The sequence below is a fragment of the Peromyscus leucopus genome, chromosome 20 (genome assembly GCF_004664715.2).
Source record: "Peromyscus leucopus breed LL Stock chromosome 20, UCI_PerLeu_2.1, whole genome shotgun sequence".
NCBI lineage: Eukaryota > Metazoa > Chordata > Mammalia > Rodentia > Cricetidae > Peromyscus > Peromyscus leucopus.
Window position 1 is genome coordinate 65,443,472 of NC_051080.1, and position 18,273 is coordinate 65,461,744.

General features: G+C 45.7%; 1 long non-coding RNA gene across 1 annotated transcript; it reads right to left on the reverse strand.

Moving 5' to 3' along the window:
- Positions 1 to 441: 441 nt before the first annotated feature.
- On the reverse strand, positions 442 to 10,024 carry LOC119086397. The gene is made up of 2 exons (XR_005089683.1): positions 3,231 to 10,024; positions 442 to 2,143 (listed from the first exon to the last, which is right to left on the reverse strand). It is a non-coding gene; the product is annotated as an uncharacterized LOC119086397 (long non-coding RNA).
- Between the last annotated feature and the right edge of the window lie 8,249 nt (positions 10,025 to 18,273).

Consider the following 18,273-nt stretch of genomic DNA (forward strand, 5'->3'; position numbering starts at 1 on the left):
TCTGAATACATGGATCCTATTAACCAGAGCCTCAGTGGAACCCTATGTCATCTGAGCTCTCTCCATGACTCAGAATGTTTGTGGAGTGAGCGGAATCCGAACACTGTCTGGCTGTGGAAATTGTAATGCCTGAAATCAACAAACCAGCAGACGATTGTATCTGGGACACAAAGTAGATAAGCTCCTCCCAGACATTTGTCCATTAACCATGTATCTAAACAACCAAAGCTATAAAACAACTCCCTAGCAAATGGTCCTCACTGTGCCTTGACAAGGCTTCAACAGAACAACAAAACAATGAAGGATGCTCAGTAAGTCATGGGTTTTTATGTAGACAAAATAGGATGTCCAGGTCTAATCGATGTTGCAAATGATTAGATATTCTCCTGACAGATCACCAATGTTGCCATCAACAATAAAGACAAATGCATAATTCATGAATTATTTAGTCCATATCATTTCTTTTTATTGGCTCCATTTCATCAAAGACACTGTTTGGGAGTTATTGTAATCAACTTTTGGCGTGGCTGTATTATGCTGTGTAGCTACTTGAATAAGCAGGAGCCACAGTGGTTGGCATGGAAAATTTCTGTGAGGAAAGCTGTCTGTAAAGAGCCTGAATGATACATCTCATTTCTGAAAAGCAGATGAAAACAAATATGAACGCATCCTTACATATTTCTACATGACTTATCTGGATGTGGGAAAAGTGGAAGGGATGTGTGGATTATTAACTTGGGGCTTTTGTGAGTAGGGGAAAGGGATGGCGAGAGAGGGCCCTAAGGGAAAACAGAAGCACCCATGGGAAGACACAGTACAACCCAGCCAAACAATATGCTTTATTTGATCTCAACTGTTCAATAGTCTACACGCAGTCTTTAGAGCATAGGAAAGAGGAGGGAATGTGCTTACTAGATGGGGACAGCATTCTACAGTTCAGAAAATCATCGTGAGCTTTCGTTTCATTGGGAGCCAATGTATGAACAAGAAAGCCTGTCCAGATGGGTCCCTGAGGTGTGCTGCCCAGCCAGCCTAGCCTGATCGATGAGTTTCAGCCAGGGAAGAGGCCTCGTCTCACAAGATAGAACACAGTGAAAACTGAAGTAGATGTGACAGGAAGAACGACATTAGAGACTGACCTCAGATCTCTATATGCGCACACGTTTGTCCCCAGAGGTCAGGGGACGGCTGGGGCACAAAGGATGCCTTCTGAACAGGATGGTGTCCCCACACTCATGAACTCACAGCAGCTGTGGTTGCCCACGCAAGACCTGCACAAGATCTTAGCATCGCAGCATAGACTGTAGAGGGGCCCAAGAGCCCCTAGCCCAGGGAAAGAGCTACTGATGGTCAATAGCTTCTGGGAGAAGAAGAGTCCATTTTCTTCTGGGTTGTGCTGTTGGATATGTTAACCATGCTTCATGGACAGTGCAACACCCATGAGTCTGTATGGGCACCCCAAATTGTAGAGGGAAGGAATTAAGGGGGAATGAATGGAGGTGAATATGATATTAAAAATACTGCTACTTTAGCAGAGCAATACATAAGTAGAGAAACATGGCTACTTCACTATCTATTTGTATTTATTTCTCTTGATTTAAAATAGTAACTCATGTATACATTTAATCTTAATGAAGTGAAAAAAACAAATTAACTTCATTTAAGATGTATGAGTATAGGCTTTCAGACAGACAGACAGACAGACAAGGAAGAAGACTGGAAGGTGCCATGCCAGGCTCCAAACAATGGTTCTTAGAGGATGCAGGAGAAAGCTGCTGGTTTCTTCACACACTTCTGCTTTGTTATAAAAAGCATGTGAGTGGCCTTAGAAATGACGCCTCTGACCACAGTGATGGGGGAAGGAAGCCACCGAGCCACCAGTGTGTGGAGAACTTGAGTTTGAAATCGGTGAGCCACGTTTGGTGCTTGTGGCTATGAATTTGAACATGCCGGATATTTCAATAATGGTTCATAGATAGTCCTGTCAATAAAAACAGCCTCCACTGCTCACCTTCAGAGGAGGCAGGAGACTCGTGCTGATGTCTTAAAAGCTCATAACATAGAAGACATTCCAACACTGCTTGCATCTCAGAGTAACCACATTGTGGATTCAGGAAACATCTTGTCATAGAAGTATTCCCAGCTGTTAAAAAGAGAAGGAGTGATGAATGACAGTAGCCTATGCAATGATTCCCAGGGGCTATAGGCATTCGTGACTTAGAAACGATCAGCAATGCCTGCACCACACAGAGAGAGCATCAGTCAGGTACTTCTGCTAGACAGACATGACACTGCCTATGAAGCAAACCTGAGTCATGGCAAGCCGTACACCTACCAATCCCAGCCGGGGAGACGGCTCCAACCAAGACTTACCGTCTGAGTTCAATCCTCGGGAACCCGGGATTGAAGTGACTTGGGTAAGCTGTCCTCTGACCTCTGTGTGTCTACTGTCACACACACACACACACACACCACACACACATACACACCATGAAACACACATAACAAGTGAAAAACTTTTAAAATAAACAACAAATTTAACAACACGTATAAACTAAGACAAGGGGACAACTTCAATGATGCCCTGGGGACCAAGCAGAAAATCAGCATTTCTGTTACCACCAGGGACCTACTCTCTTGGACAAAATTTGCAGGTGACTAACACACAGGAGGTGGGTGATGCTGTAAATTTAAAGAAAATACCTACTAAAGATAAAATTGTGTCCATTAGTCTAAATGTAAATGAAGACTAGATATCTGATTCTAATATGTTAATTTTTTAGATGAAATCATTCTGTGGTTTTTTTAAAGCAACACTTATCTCTTGGAGATATATATTGAAATATTTAGTGATGATTTTTTATGATGTTAGTATTTGCGTCAAAACAATCAGAGGTTGTTGGACTGTAGAAATGAAGTTAGATCGGATCATGTATGATAATTGCCAAGACTGGTGGGTGGGTATGTGAGACCTATCCTATTATTACATTCTGGTATAAGTTTACAGGTTTATAATAAAGTGTGTGTGTGTGTGTGTGTGTGTGTGTGTGTGTGTGTGTGGTCACTATCTATCCAGACCCCAAAATGGAAAAAAATACCACACAGTTAATACCTTTCAATAGCTTCACACAATAGGATCCAATTCAGCAACTGTATAATTAAATGAAGCCACACCCCTGAATCTCACAAACACAACTGGAATGAAATTATCCAGACCTAGGAATACATACCGTGTCCACAGAGACTGCAGCATCTTCTATCCCCATTGCAGGGCACATGGGGTCCAGCTTCTCCTCTCTCTCAATGTCATTTACTTCTGTTTTGAACAGGAGACTTCCTAGTGGGTAAGACGTGGCATCTCCTTGGGTTTTGTTCCTGCCTCTTTAACAGCCAGGAGTGTTGGACATCTTTGCATGCATCGCTCATCTGTGCTCTTTGGAGAACCAGCCTTTCACGCCCTTATCTAACTGGCCTGTTTTACTGGCTTTCAAGCATTCTCTGTATTCTGGTGTCAGATAGGTGACTTGTCAGTGTGTTCTGCTCAACGTCGCTACTGATGGCATCTTTTGATGCACAGGGCTTTTTAACGTCCGTGAAGTCCGCTTTGGTTTTCTCTCGCTGCTGGATGGTTTGTCCCCGTCCAATCCAACAGCATGAGCTTTTGTTCCACACTTCCTTCTCAACACTGGGTGTTTTTATTAAGTCCTGGATTCTCTCGAGTCAATTTTGGGGGCCAGGTGAAGATTCTACTTCCCCCTTTTGAGTGTTTCCCATCACCATCTGTTCAAAAGACATCTCCTTTCCCTCCTGACTAGTTTTGGTACCACTACTCAAAATCAGTTGACCATATTGAAGGGCTCTCTAACATGCCCGACCATGGCAAACTGTGGCACCAGCAGGCCTTGCCCTTCCCCTTCCCTCTCCCATTTAGATTTCACTCCTAAAGCTAGCCACCAAGGTCTAGTCCCTTGTTTGGCCATTTCCTTATGCCTGACTAAAACTCCAAGGTCCAGCTATCAAAAATTCACTATTTGGGTACACTGGCCAACACATTCAATCAGGACTTACCAACTCATTCTAACACAGACTTCCCTTTTTTCTCCTGAAAAACCACTTCCACAGTCACACTGGCTGCTGTTTTTGCCTGATACAAAGGCAGCTCCCAACCCCCACCTCCATTGTCCCTCCCGGGGAATTCATCTCCTTTGTACCGAGAATTCAGTTGTGTGTGTTCTGTGCCAATTTCAAGCCTTCCCCCCCCCCCCCCCGTCACATATATGTGAGGGTTTGGTTTTTTAAAATTTACAGAATTGCTATATGATGCAGCAATTCTATTTTGGGGGTATTTAGCAAGAAGAATTGAAAGCAGAGTATCAAAGAGCTATTTATACATCTACATTGCTGTATTATTCACAACAGTTAAGGCACGAGGCATCCCAAGTATGCACTAACAGATGTATAAATGAAATGTGTGATAGCCACACAGAGGAATATTAGTTAGCCTTGAAAAGGAAATTCTTATATATGCTACAACCTTGAATGAAATAAGGCAGCCACCAAAAGACAAACGTATGATTCTGCATATACAGTGGAGTTAAAATATCCCCAAATCATAGAAAGTCAAAGGGCACTCATCAGAGGCTAAAAGGAGAGGGAACGGAGAGGTATTGATTGACAGGTTTGGAAGTTTCCGGTTTGGTGTGAGTACACTAATACCATCCAGTTACATGCTCAAAATAGAGAAATGGTGAGTTTTTATGTCAAATGTGTTTGTCACAGTGTTTTTAAAATTCTAAAATCATATCTACTAAGTATTTTCATTTGTATATAACTCAGAAACAGCTGGAAATTAACCGATTATTCTAGGAAGGGGTTACTTTTGGGGGAGGAGTGTGGGAACTTACAAGGACTCACCGGCTGGACGTGTGTTCAGACGTCTATGTCTCTGTAGTGGCTAACGACTGACAACCATTTCTGATTTATGCACTCTCTGTGAGCGTGTTATACTTACATAATGGTGTTTTGGTTTTATTTCTTGAGGCAGGGTCTTTTCATATAGCCCAAGCTGGACTTGAACTTGCAATCCCCTTGCCTCTCAGCCTCCAGAGTCCCGAGATGACAGACATACACCAATATGCCTGCCATGTCAAAAAACAAACACTAAAAAAATACTCAGAGTCCACAACCTTTCCCTTGCCAGTGCCCTGTGCTACCTTTGAAGAGCTGAACTGGGTTCCCAGGAGGGGGAAGAAGATGGGAGATGCAACCAGCTCCCTGTGAGAACAGAGGCTGGGGGCGGGCTAGAGGTGGGGGCCTTCTCAACACCAGGAAACGCTTTTTCAAACAAGAGTTGAAGGAACCTCCAAGTCAGAGGTTGTCAGGCAAGAAGGGCAAGGCCACCAAAAGTGTGTTGCACACAGTGTGTTGAGGAAGCCCAGGCAGAAGAGAGTTCCAGGCTGGAGCCTCGAGGACCAGAGCTGAACCAGCAAGCTGCACCCAAGGCAGCCAGTGGGGTGTGTTCAGCCCCAAGTGAGCGTTTCTCTGTGGGTGAGCAAATGATAGTGGGCACGGAGCCTATTTCCAAAGGGGCGGGGAGAGCTGAAATGGTACAAAAACAGAGCAGAACCTCTGGCCTGAATCGAGAGGTGGCAAGTAATCAGTAGAAAAACTAAAGATATGGAAGAATCTGGCCAGCACTGCCAAAGTTCACAGTTCACCCATGTTGGTTGCTCAACAACAGGAATCGGAAGATTTAGGGTCCAGCTTTCGTAAATTATAGGGCCATATTGGCAACCTGGGTCAGGTTGACTGTAGTTGTGTGCTGTTCACTGGTGAGGCCTAAAATGCAGAGACCCCTCAAACCCAACCACCAATACATTAAGGAGGCTCAGGTTCAGAGTCACAAGGATCTGAGTTCGAGTCCCTGCTCTGTGACTTAATAGCTGGGTGACTTTGGACAAGTTGTTCCTGGGGCTTTGTTTCCTCATCTGTAAAATGAACATAATAATGCTGTGCAGAATGATCATAATACATTTTGGTGAGTGTGCCCATAACTTTGCATGAGTGATATTTCATGCTAGGATATTCATCTCTCTCGGTGCTCAGCACTATCGTTTCTCAGTCTTGTGGTTAAGATCCAGTGCAGACCTGAAATGCACAGTTCATGACTGTACATGTGATGAAAGGACAACCAACCAGAGCCACCCAGAGGGCCTCAAATGCAGGCTGCAAAAGAGCCAGAAAAAGAAACCAAGTCCACACTGTCTTGGGTTGTGACCTAGAGTAAGACGTTTACCTTCATCATCCCCACACCTCCCCTTTGTAACTCCTTAATTAGACAGAGTGGCTGGGAGGACCAGACAATCATACTTGATAAGGCTTGCAAAAAAAAAATTTAGGCCCGTTTCTTCAATGCCAACAAAATATTTTTGTTGCGTTTTAAAAAGCAGAATGCCTTATATTAGAAGCAAGTAGAGTGTTCTGGTTTCTTTCTTACAGAAGTGGGCATAGTGTGCATTATGGTCAATGCTACATATGGAAATAGATGCAATGTCCATCTTTTTTTCTCTTGCTATGAACTGAAATACAACAGAGCAAATATTAACATCCAGGAGTTCTTGCCAGTCATCACCTCAAGATTTATGTGTGCCTGAAGCTGGCCTGGGCATCATGGCCTAAATACCTAGAAACCTGAAACTATGATGTCAAGCCAGGCTGGCTTACACCTGAGAACTGGGAACCTCTTCCAAGTTCATTCAGTTGCTAGCAGGATTCAGTTCCTTGCAGTCACAGGGCTGAGGGCCTCCGCATCCAGAGGTCACCTGTCCCTTGACATGGGGCCTTTTGCACGTTAGGACAGCTCGTCTTGACTCACTCCTGTCTCTCCTATGAAGGGTTTCCCTGACTGGCCCAGGCTCGGTCAGGACAATCTCCCTTTACATGACCTCACAATCTTTTTCTATAGGCCTTACACACAATTCCTCAGCCTTGCCTCACACCCAAGAACAGAGATCTGGAAATCATCTTAGAATTCTGAATTTATGGTGGCTTCTAATTTCCTGTCATGGCCTCCTTCACTTGAGGGCTGCATCCCAAGTGACTCTCTAGATGGTCCTAGTGGAAAACTTATTCCTTTTGTAGCCTTGCCCCCATTTCCCTGGAGAGTTCATCCCAGAGCATAAGAACCCCGTGCTTGGCAAATTTGTTATGGCAGATAGCCATCGCCTAGCGTATTATTTACCACTTTGCCTCATCTTCTAGTGTGAGCAGAATGATCAAACAAAACCACCCCCTGGACAGGCACCCTGGTGATCTGTGGGTAAAATAAATACCACAGTCCCGTAAAAACCCTACTTTGTCTTTAGTGGGCCTTTTCATAGAGCCTCATGGCAGTCCTCATCAAGTCCACCGCAAGCTCACCTTCATTACCTTTGACTTAACCTGTGAGGTATTTTTCACCAGGAGATGTGAATCCTGGTGAATCCTGTTGACACCAACTTCTCCTGTAAATTCCTGGCCTATGGGTTTGTGTGTGTGTGCATGGCCTACTAGACTGTGAGTTCCTCAAGGGAAAGGACAGTAGCTTGTCCCAGTTTGCTTCTTATTGCCCAGGACGCAGCTCTATTTGTGGCAACCTCTTAGCAGGATGGGTAAATGAAAAGTCATTCAACTTGGCCAGACTTCTTCCATGTACTCAGAATTAAATAGCTTTCACTTGTTTGGCCAGTCAGCCGAGTGGTCGATTCATCGGCGGGATAATAAAGTCCCAAACTGTCACCCCTCTCCATTGCCACCCCCCCTTTACCTTTGTAAGGCCATCTGGTGTGACGGGACGGAAAGGGAAGCTTGAAGAAGTTAAGTACATGACCTAGTCAGGCCTACGCGGAAGCAGATACGCTAGGACTATTCTTGTCAGCTCATAACAGGAGAGACATAAATACACATTAGGGAAGAGGAAATTCAAAACAGGCCAGGGAGAGCAGGTCCGAGGCTTTGAAAAACAGTAAACTCAGAACTTGCTACTCAGAGGCCGTCAGGCCCTGACCCCAGGCAAATCGTGTTTCATTGGCTGTTATTGTTTGAATAAGAAGAGCTGTCAGAAGCCCACGAGTCCCGCCCCTTCTCGGCAGCACAAATGATTTTTTTTTTGAGGGTTGAGATTTAGGTATCCCTAATGGACACCTTCTTTCCCCCTTTATTGTCAGCTCAAGCTCTTGGGGGAGTGACCTTTCTTCTGAATGACCTTACCTCTACTCTGTCACCTTTTCTGCTAAATGTTAATTTTTCAAGGCACTTAAGAAACATAAAAATCTCTGATTTTGGCTTTTTGCTAGGACTGTCCCAGGCCACTTAAATTGGCCAAAAATGTATGGCTTTCATCTTAAAGACCAAGTTAACCCACAGATGGTTATTTTGAGTTCAGGAAAGTGACTTCCCTTGCTCATGGCAACTTGTAACCTCAAAGTCCCTTTAACTGAAGACAAGACAGACTTCTGAGGCTAGCCAGCATTTTTACGGGAAAATTTACACAAGTTTCTTGGGATTTCTGACAGTGGCTAGTTAACGAGAAAGCAGAGAGAAGGGTGTAGACTGAAGGCAAAGGTCAAGTCCTTGGTTACCGCACAGCTCCCAAGAAGATTAAAACACAGGGGTGGGGGAACCCCCACTAAAAGGGATTCTCTGACATCAGGATCAATGTTCACACCGTACTTTCTTTTTCTCCAGGTTTTTGATGTAGGGTCTCATTTATCTCAGGCTGGCCTCGAACTCCCTCTCAGTCCTCCTACCTCTACCTTCCAAGTGCTGGGATTACAGGCAAGCACCACCACACCCTAGTCCTGCACAACTTCTGTCCTGTTGTGCAGCTGCCTGGCACTTCAATGTGTACTCCAGCTGCTTTGTGCTGTGTCCCCATCTGGGAAGCACCAATCACTGCCTGCTCTTAATCAACTCCCCAGGAAGAGGGGGCCAGTTACGTTTTTTCTTACTGAGATCGCACTGGGCGTGTGGCCGCTAATTCATGAACAAGGCCCTTGCCCCCACGTGCTATGCCTCTCCACAGGAGAAAGGTTTGTATGTTTTAGACTTTTTGGAAGTCCACTATACTACACGAGTTCTCCGGCCCCCATTTCTTTGAAATTTTTGGCCCTGTCGTCATAGTAAGGGACCAGTGATGAACTGGGCGGCGGGGAAGGGGGTGGCGTGTCGAGAAAGTGTCCTCAGCTGGCTTCTGGTGCTAAAGAAAGGTTTTTCTAGGATGAAGTCCCCATTGCCACTCCAATGCTAGTGCTTTGCAGGAAATAATTGAAAGAATAAGCAGGAACATCATGATAAATGGTATAATGTGTGGCCCCTGCCTAAAGGTATCACTGTCTTAGATCATTGAGTAGCTAAACCCAACCCTGCTGGGCACTGTCTTTGGCTGCTAGGCCAAAGGTTTGCAATACCCTGTCTAAGTGACTCTCTGAACAGGTCCACTGTGCCCTTTCCCTCCGTGTGACCTTAAATTGTGCTTAGATCTCTCTCTCAAGCCCAGCTTTGCTCACTTGGTGACTTTGGACTATTATTTTGGCCCCTCCAAGATGCAGAGCCTTCATTTGTAAAATGGAGATAAAGCCCATATAAGGAACTCTTCGTGTGAGGTTTAGGGTATCTGCTTCTGTATCTGGTACACATGAAAAACGGCGGCAAACCCCTAAGCTACCGGTGCCATCAAGCCTACAATGAAAATAGCTCTGGGCACCTAACCAAGTCGTGTCTGAAAGCTCAGGGCATCAGTTTGCACTTGTATTTGCCTCTCCTTTTCTAGTCTACTCCTGGGTTTCTCTCCTGTCCTGAATCCAGTACTTGCAGATCCAGCTTCTCGGGTTTAGAAAAAGATTCTCAGCTCTCCTCTAGACCACCTGACCCACTTCTCTCAAGAGGCATCTGGACTTCACTTACTACCCCATACTTGGGTTTCCTGTGACCTGGGGTACCACACTCATTGGTGGAAAAGAGGATAAGGCCCACTTGATTCTTCGGGGGGGGGGGGGAGCCTCTGCCTCAGCTAAGTCTTAATCCACTCAAGCTGGAAGTCAATGCAGGCAATTAGATTTGATTCTTTTTCACACCATCTAACTAGCTGAAGAAACTTGAGTCTCAGTCTTATCTGTAAATTGGGGTGAGCTGTGTTTATGAATACAAATGCTAAGTACAGTTCCCGACACATATCAAGGATTCATAAACCATGGCCCTTCTAATGCCGGTTCCCTCCCATGCCAGGCTGTTATCCACCACTGTCTGTTGGGAGAAGAACATATGAATCGGGTTATCTTAAAAACTAATCACCCAACAGTTTCTAAAGGACAGTTGTCACCTGCTGGGCCTCTCCCAGTGCCCTGTTCTTGGCATCTTCTGTATACCACCTTTCCCCAATCTTCCTGCACTGGACAGGTTGTGTGATCACAGCCCATCTTCAGAGGCCCAATGCAAATGTCTTCTCTTTTCTGAGACGTTTCTGACCCTCTGCCCAAGATGGCTGGAAGAAAGAGTCCCTTCCTTTCTGCTCCCCATGCTTCCTGCTCCTGTTTCTGCCGCAGCTTGTCCAGGGGCCAAGGAGGAGGCCGAGCAGCCCTGCTCCTCTGGATCGGTGGCACGTGTGGCCCAAGTTTTTGTTATTTTCCCGAAGAACCCAGGCATCTGGGTTGGTAATTGAAGTGAGACTGATCTTGAGGTAACTGCTGACCTTGGGTCTCATCTTGATTTCATTGTCCTCTAAAACAGGGACCCATGCAGAATCATAGTCTATACCTTCATACGTATTCTGACCCTTTGTGCCTACCATCTCTTGCACGCTTGTTATCTCTCTCATCTTTCTGTCTAGCCCAGGAGGGTTGGGACAATGTAGTCAATACCCAGAGGATCTCCTCGGGCTGCAGTCAGTTATTTTGGGGCCAGGCCTAGGGATGTGTTCTTGAGTTTCTCATTCTTTCCTTACCCTCGGTGTTCTGGTAAACGTGCTAGGAACTGCACAGAGGTTGCAAATGATGCAGATGGCTTAAGGAATGGGTAGTGTGGGTGCATAGCATACCCCCTGCCTTGAGTGTGAACTCTACCGCAATCGTCCCGTCTGCTGCCCCTGTCCAACACAAACTATCAGACTCCACACCAAGAGGTCAAGTGCCCAGAGGCATCCTTCCTCATGGCAGTCTGATGTGCAAATAGACCTTCCCTAGTGTCATTCCTGTTGGTAAAACCATATTCATCCATCTAATTATTCTGTTGTCTGGTGGTTCTGATGTGGCAGCCACTGTCCGTCCTGGGGGCTGACGGAGACCTGGTCTCCAGGGAGAGGACAAGCTTTCTCATTTTGTATTTCATGGAGCCCATAGCATTAGAGGGCCTCTTACTGAGAGGGCCTTTTATCTAAACGTATGGCTGATACTTAAGCCAAGCCAAAAAAAAAATTGCAATGTGAAATTTGAAACCAAATTATGGTAATGTTCATGTTAAGTTATATATACATTGTCCCAACTTAAACCTTAATCCCTGCTGACTTAACCACCAGGGTCTTGGTAGTTCAGTTTACGGAACTTCTCTAACATAATCCCATATCTTCATGCAATGGTTTCTCGAAAAGTCACACTTATGATAACACCACCTCTGAGAAGAGTCAGAAACATCTTTAAGCACTGGAGATCTGTGATGTACATAGTGGCAAATGAAATTTTTCTCAAAATTCGAATTTTTCATCCACAGCTCAGATGTCATTGGCAACTGACCCTCTCAGTTGCTCTCCTGGATGTCACATGCTCGCTTTGTTTCTTACTCATCTATATTTTGGAGCCATTATTTAAAATTTTAGTGCAACCAGAAGATTAAGAAAGTTTTAGTATCATAAGAGAAAGAACGTAGTCCTTGGAAATCCCCTAGGCACAGTGGTAATCGATGATGGGAATTCTGGGTGAACTAATGGGGAAGACCAGTCATGATCAACAGGAGAGGAGATCTGTTTTTAGCCCTGGCCATTCCCTGGGCCTCAGTTGTTCTTCTGTAAAAAGGGATAATAATGTCTTCCATACAGAGCTATGGAGACAAAAACCAAGGTGCTTTCATGTGTAAGTCTCTGAGTAAAGTAAAGGACCTTGACAATTCTTTTCAGGCTTGAGGATATCCCTGGAGGAAGAGAAAAGCCTAAGTGTCCAATCATGCTGCCCATATGACCATCACTCTGCCCACGAAACTCAATCTGGAAGAGATTCTATCTCACAGCATCCCCCTCAAAGCCACCTTCCCCTTTCTTTGCTCTGTCACCCCCACAGAGCCCCAAGGAGCCTCTGTTCTACCCAGCTGCACCCACTGCTTTAGCCAATGCAATCTCCTGTCTCCAAGACAGCTACAGATCAGGTGTCATCCCGGGGCTAGGCGAAGGGCTTCTGACACTGAGATCCCACTTCACAAAAGGAAAATGTGATGAATTGGGTCTCAACGAAATGAAGCTTTTGCTCAATGAAAGGTTCTGTGAGGATCCTGTAGACCAGGAGAAAATTATATTTGAAGGTCACATAATTGACTGAGGATTCTCATCTAGAATGTCTGAAGACTCCTTACAAGTGATGGATGAGAAGCTCTGGGAAATGCAAAACTGAAAGCTGGTAAAAACTTGAGGGACATAGGATGCATCTGTATTGTTTCTTGTGTGTGAGTCTGTATCTGGAAACTAAAAGCTATCTTAAATATGTCAGTGTGTTAACAATGTCATAACCCTGACCCCTGACTCTAACTTCCAAGATATTTTCTTTACACCAAGAGTAAGTCCGAGTGACTGGTTATGTCTTTCAAATCCTGCAGACCCCTGTTTTGAATTTCATTTCTTATCACTCTCTTTTCCATTTCTTTCTTGGAACTTTCTTTGGGATTCTTTAAATAACCCAGCCTTTTCCTACCACCAGAGCCTTTGGACCTGAATTCTCCCCAGGGGGACCTTTCCCATACCTTTGTACCATGTCCCTGTCCTTTGTAGCCTTCCTTACATCCCTCCCAGAGCAGATCTGTACAGGCGTGGAAGGAAAGATTTGGGCTTGATTTCTCTTCCTGATAGGATTCTGGCTCCTATGAATTTGAGCAATCCGCCTTTTAAGGTTCGGTTTACTCATCTGAAACAATCAGTGCCCTAAGGAGCCTGGAAAGATTAAGATATTAATATCTCTGTTAAATCTGCTTCTCATCTCAGTCCATGTGACCACCACCCACCCACACACTCATGTTGGGAATCCGGATGAATCAGGCCCAGGACCTTTCTTTTCTAACTCTCCCCATACCCCAGCAGTTGCCAAGTCTTGACTAATGGACTAAGTAACACGCCCCCCCCCCATAGATCTTGGCCTCTGGCTCTCTTCCCTACATGTTGTATTCTGCTCAACTATTGAAATGCCCTCTTTAATTGGCTTTTTGCCAAATATCATCCCTAGTCCTGGTATAGTATTTCTACTATACAAATCTGATTATACCAGTTCCTGTCTTGAAATTTTTAAATGATCCCCACCACATTTTCCAGATGGAGACCAAATTCCTCCACTTGGTCCTTGCCCATCTCTTACCCCGTTGCTTGTCCCCCCCTCCCCTGCCTGGCATGTCTCAGAAGCTCCAGCCATTATGCTAAAGCAAGGCATTCTTAGTCACACCCTGTGACTTTGCACATGTTGGCCCATCTGTCTGGATGTCAGTCTCAGCTGCCTGGCATCTTTCAGGGTTCATCTTAGCATCATTACCAGGAGAACATCACTGACTTCCAATCTGTTTAGTGCCTCCTCTCTGGACTTCAACAATCATTCATGTCAAGTATATCAAAGCTCAGGATTTAGCACATAGTAGTCACTTAAATACCTAGCAAGTGAATGAGGTGGGTTGGACATTAATAAGCATGTTAACCTACACAGCCCTCTGGAAACTGTGATGGGCTGTGGAAGGGATAGTGTTATTTCTCTTGTCTTCTCTCTAGCTCTAATTTAAGATGTTTAGTTATTATCTTCTGGAGATAATCTGGCTTCAGTCCTGCCAGGGAAGATGGAAAGGCTAAAATGACCTTGGAAATCACCCATCTTCAAAGTTGTTCTAGCTCAGTGCATGATCTTGGCCGATGAAGGAAGTCTGAATGCAGAGATGTGTTTCCATCCCAGCTCTGCTACACACCCAGTAATCCAATGACCTTGAACTTTGACCTCAATGGGAAAGGAATGGGACCTCCACAAAGGGTTGTTGTGAGGATTCCATAAAATCATGCAGGAAAAGACTTAGAATGGGGCCTGGCAAGTGGGAAGCACCCACAGTGCTTGTATATCTCCATCTAGCACAAGAAAGGAGGGAAAATAGGGGAGAAATGAACAGGATGGGGCAAGAGGTGTTGGGCAAGCCAGGATGGATGCGGAGGGGAGGCCAGAGGAGTTTGACTGACAATCCCATCACTCCTCCTGCATAGAGCATGGAGTAGACACAGAGTCGGGAGAGAAGTGGGCCGCAGAAAGCCGCATGCAGAGCCTGCTGCTTTAACCAGGCAGGGCAGCTAAGGCCTCAGGACCCTGATATAGAAATCCAGCCCATAGATGGAGCTGCAGCCACCCAGCTGTTTCCCAGGTTAAGGAAGCGGAGAGCTAGGCCATCCTGAGAAGTTCCTGTTTGAAGGTTCTTTCCACCTTCCCCTATAGCATTGCATCACACACACCAGTCGATGCTAAGTACAGGCTGTGATGAAGGCTGAGGCTGAGGGAGAAGGCGAGATTGAAACCCCGGCAGGTCAATCAGTACACTGCAACAAGCTCCGGCTTCAGACTCCAAGTGGCCGGGTCCCACGCAGGCTGAGCTAACTCTGAACTGGATGATGCTGGCTGCATCACTTAACTTTTCTGGCCTTCAATTTTCTCATCTGTAAAATGGAGATAAACTACCAACTTCAAAAAGACTTCTGAGCAGTAATAAAATAAAACCAAGTGTAAAATGTATAAACAAACCATCTAAACTTCAATTTCCTCTTTATACAATTGCTCAGTTTTCTTTTGTTCTTAGTACTTATGAAGTTATAATACTATAAAATATATTTATCCACTAAAATATGAATCTCATGGAAGCAGGGGCTCTGTCCAGCTTCTTTCTAGCCACTATAATCTAAGCATCTAGTACTTGCTGGTGTCACATATAAGACTAAATTCTATTCATTTGTTTCTTCATTACCATATGGAAAACCATCAGTTATCTCTTGCTGTGTAACAAATGACCCCAACACTTAGTGCCTAGCAACAGCAACTGCCAAGCCTGCTATATGCCGGGAGTGTACCGAGTGGTTCAGGAGGGACGCGCTGGCTAGAGCCTCTCATGAGGTTGTACCTCCTCCGATTCCAGTCCGTCAGGACTTGGCAGATGGTGCAGATTCCAAGGTGATTCACTCACGTGACTGGAAATGCTGCCAAGGTAGGTTGTTTCTGTGAAGACCATTGGTGAGACGACTGTCTCGACTCTTTGTGACATGGACTCTGACTTCCCTTGGAACAGGGAAGTCAGAGAAGGTCACGAACAAACCTCTCTAATGCCTCTATGATCGATCTTTAGTCACACCACAACAGAGTTTCCTGGCATCACATCTATATTCTGTTAGTATCAAAGACCAATTTCGGCTCAGGAAGAAGGAAATTCTATAAGGGCATGAATAGAGGTATGTGGAGATCATTGGGAGCCATGTTACAGAGACCACGAGGCTGTGTGACACCAGGCATGTGGTTAGCCTTCAAACACCAGGGACAGGTTGAACCATGCATGTATGTACTGGGCACTGATTTCAAGAAGGTGCCATTCTACTGGAAAAGGTAAGGCACACAGATACACTGAGAGCGTTCAGTAGTAGAAGCTGGTCAAAAACAAAACAAAACAAAAACCCCAAAACCAGATCAGGGAACAGTTCCTGAAGTAGGTGACTTGGGAGCTAAGTTTTCAAGGATGAGTTCAAAGTGAAGCGGATGAGGGATATGAGGGATGCAGGGAAGGGGTTCCAGGAAGAGGGAGTGTGGAGAATTCCAGAGGAAGGCAGAGAAAGGTGAGCCAGGGCGGATGAAAAGGAGGACTGGTCCTCAGTGGGGGTCTGTCCATTTCCATTTTATGTATGTCCGACCTCCATGAGTGTCTACAGCATGGAAAAAGTCAACTGAGGTTAAAGGTGATAGCGTGTGCTGGGATGACATGTAGCTGAGTTCTGTCATTTTCCCATGAGTTCCAGTCAGCCTCTCCAGTGCTCCTGTGCTGGGGACAGTCTTACTTGGTGCTGAGGGACCCATCGTAATACGGGTCAGTTCCTAAGCTGCAAAGGGCGCAAGGGGGCGTGGCCCAGGCATGTATCAAACTACTCTGATGAGAACAAAAGTAAAGTAGGGGCCTTGAACAGGGCACAGAGCAATGGCCCTGAAGACCAAAGGAGACCCTATCACTTTAGAGAGAGAGCATCTATACAGTTACGCTTAAGAAATGGAAGATAACAGTATGATCCATTGTTCACACAAAAAAAGAAACAAACCCAAATCTTTGTAAAAAAAAAAAAAAAAAAAAAAAAAAAACTCAGGGTCTCTTCTCAACTCCCTTCCTGAGTCATCCTTTATGGAATTCAGTGAGGCCAGTGATGCCCTGTCCAGCTGGGATGTCCAGTCAGTGGTAATCCATGTCCAGGTGGTAAGAGACTGTGCTAAGAGTCCTTATTTGGGGTCTGGAGGCCCTTCCAGCTTACCTCCTGAAGCAATGTCAGGACTTAGGCCATCTCTGAGCCACAGGCTAGCCAAGTGCAAGAGTGAAATACAGGTCACACAGTGTGCTGGAGACATCAGGGGCTGACATTGTTACTCAATAGGAGTGCTTTTCCCGGGGCATCCCCCCAGATCCTTATTTCTGAGGAAATTAACATACGTCTCTCCTAGTCTTCCCTGGTACCTAGTGCCCAGTGAGCCTAGTGAAGCAGCCAGGAGTTGCCTCATTTTAACAGGAAGAACTGGGAAGCCAGAGGCAGTAGCAGACTTGCCCAAGCAATGAATTCAGGCCTTTCTCCCACTAAAGGCAGGACCAAGAAAGGCCTCAGGATGAAAAGGCCTCAGGATGGCAGTGACTAGAGGGATGGAACCTTACTCAACAACCGAGGGCCAAGCTAAGGATTCAGAGCCTCTGTGGACAGCCTCTAGAATTGGGGCCAGCCAGTACTTCCCCCGCCTCACGTCCCCACCCTACTCAATCAACATAGAGCCCAAAGGACAGCAGCTAGTTCCTCTCCCAACCTCTCCTGTGTGTCCTCTCTGCTGTCCCAGGCCCCCCACGCTTTGCTGCTCCAGAGTCATATCCAAAGGCGTTAGTCAGGCATACTTCCCCATTCCAGTAAGGTAAGACTAATGCCCACTTATCATCACCTGCATCAATGAGGCAGTGAGAACACCCTCTCCAGGAAGGCAGCCTAATAAATCAGCTCACAGCATTTCAAAAGAGCTAAGTGCATGCAAAGGGATGAGGTCTGGTCCATGCCCTCCCCCAGGGTGACAAAGTAAAGGAACAGGATAAGGTCACATTAGAGTAAACTCCAAGGGAGGAAGAGGCCAGATCTCCAAGCAGCAGGTGGGAGGTGGTCCATAAAGACTTGGTAGGGGTTGTACTCTCAAGCGAGCCTTGGGGTTGTATCTGTCTGGTGGGACGAGCGGAGAAAGGCCCCTTAGGGAAAGAAACAACAACAAAGACCGAGCAGCAAGACCCCCCCCCCCCAATGCTTCTGTGCAGACCTACAGATGGCTACACAAGGATCAAGGCCTACAGAGTGATGTGGAAGAGGGAGCCAATAAATCTGGGAGGAGAGGGCAAGCTCTCACCAGAAGAGGACCATGGTGAAGGTGTAAGTTGGCACCTTGCAAGTCAAAATTAAAGAGAGTCATTGAAAGAAGCCTAAACCAGACAATGTTGACACATCTCATAATGGCAGTGGGGTCCCAGGCAAGATACTTAACCTCTCTGTGCCTCTGCTTCCAAAGTTGTCACAGGGCTAGTGAAAGCACCTTTCCCCCACCCCACCCCCCACCCCCCCGGCCAGGGATCTTTTGAGCAAAGTACAGTGACTAACAGTGAATGCTATGTGAGCTAGGGTTGTGTTAACATGAAACTGTTGTCGCAGGAACATTTTGGAAAGAACCACCCAGCTTCCAGGGTGGGAATAGATCCGAAGGAAACAAGGATAGATCAGAGGCACTACAATAGGAGGCGGCTACCAAGAGCCCGGCTGTCAGC